Below are 1,803 nucleotides of genomic sequence, written 5' to 3' on the forward strand. Positions count from 1 at the left end.
TCAGCAGTTTTTAGCTGGTGGAGATTCCCACTAGACAGCGCAATCTACGTCCTGCCCTAGTGTGTCATGGTCTGTTTCAGCAGAGGACTTTAGAGCCCTAATAGCTCAATGGTTGGACTTGATGATCTTGGAGGTCCCTTACAACCTAAAGGATTCTATGATTCTATTCTATGGTGCTGGGCTCAGTGCTGACATGTGCCATCCGTGCCTAGCAAGGAGGAAAACCAAAACACAGTAAGATTTTGTTGACAGGAAGTTCCCATGGAGATAGACCCCACTGCTGTCCAAATAAGAACTGTCCCTGCATTTGAGTGAATTTCTGAAAAAACAGTCATGCGGGTTCCAGTGAAACACAATATTTTCTAGTGACATAGACAGCTATCTACTTATGAAAATAAATGCCACCTTTCTTATTCCTGATGTCACCTCACTATTATTAGTGATCATGAGTTCTGGAAGGAGGGGGAAGTACTGAGGAAAGTACTGTGGGAATTGTTCACATAACTTATACAATTTTACCACTTCAAGCAAACCATCATTGGATATGTCTGTCTAACTGCTGAGGTCAGCTTAGCTTTTTCCTGTGGCATAAAAATATTTATATTTTTAGATTCACCCATTGCAACTGATGTTAAGTATCAGTTTCTCCTGTAAGACCAGTTGTAGAATAAGCATCTAGTCTGAAACTACCCTATCTCCAAGAAACCCTAGAAGAACAATTCTGAACAGACTTTTCGGAGGCTGCTTCATTCTTGCACATACAAGTCCTGTGAGAGGTTAAAAGCTGTGCTGTGGCAATGTCAGTCCAATTCTTTAAACACTAAATTTGAAATATATGTATTTTAAAATTTATCATATATGTATACACGTATGTCAAATATATTTTATATATATACTTGAAATATATATGTATTTCAAATCCAATGCATGCGTTGAGTATATTCCAAATACATGTGTATAGACCTATATAGGCATATATGGTTTTACATTTCTCATGTAAGTAGCAACATTTATTTATTCAACTTCTTATCTAATAGGTGTGTATTTCTTGAACAGATTCAACAGCTAGTCCCTTGGGAAGGTAAACACTATGATTTATGCTATTTATAGAGAAACAGCAAGTCCTTTCAGTTAATGCTTTTGGCTAATTTTTGCAAGCATCTCTGTTTTCAGTAATGGGATTTTCTTTAAAAGAGGAATGTGAAACCAGCAAATTTTCAAACTGTAGAGCTCACAGCTGAACACTTATACCTGAAAGAGCAACTCAGAAACATGGGTTCCTACCTACTGCTAGTTCTCCAGATATAAAGGACACAAGAAATACCTATGAACACTTATTTTAAGCAGCAGATATACAAAAAAAAAATCAAGTATGTAGAAAGAAATAGGAAAACTTCTTAACAGAAGCTGAATAAAAAGCTTTATTCCTGATGAATGATTTGTAATCATTTTGCCACCAGGTCTGAGACATGATGTCTTCTCCTCCTGTTTTTCCAAGTGCTGCTTCTTCACTTCTCCCACACTAGTCCATGGTGCTTTGCCCCTTCCTTTCCTTGCTTGCAGACCACTGTTGCTGCCGTCTCACTCTCTGCCTACTTTACACTTACACTCACTGTAGTGTGTCTGGCTGCCCTGTTACATTCAGACTGGTAGCATGACTTCTGTATGAAATGGTTTTGTGCAGGGCTGAAGTAGCTCAGCTGGGAGAGCGTTAGACTGAAGATCTAAAGGTCCCTGGTTCAACCCCGGGCTTCAGCATTGTGGTCCTACAGTTTTACAATCCCAGGCACCAATACAGGCTGG

General features: G+C 39.0%; 1 non-coding gene across 1 annotated transcript; it reads left to right on the plus strand.

Moving 5' to 3' along the window:
• Nucleotides 1–1,685: 1,685 nt before the first annotated feature.
• On the plus strand, nucleotides 1,686–1,758 carry TRNAF-GAA. The gene has a single exon. It is a non-coding gene; the product is annotated as a tRNA-Phe (tRNA).
• Nucleotides 1,759–1,803: the final 45 nt, after the last annotated feature.

The sequence above is a fragment of the Merops nubicus genome, unplaced genomic scaffold (genome assembly GCF_000691845.1).
Source record: "Merops nubicus isolate BGI_N331 unplaced genomic scaffold, ASM69184v1 scaffold41213, whole genome shotgun sequence".
Lineage (NCBI taxonomy): Eukaryota > Metazoa > Chordata > Aves > Coraciiformes > Meropidae > Merops > Merops nubicus.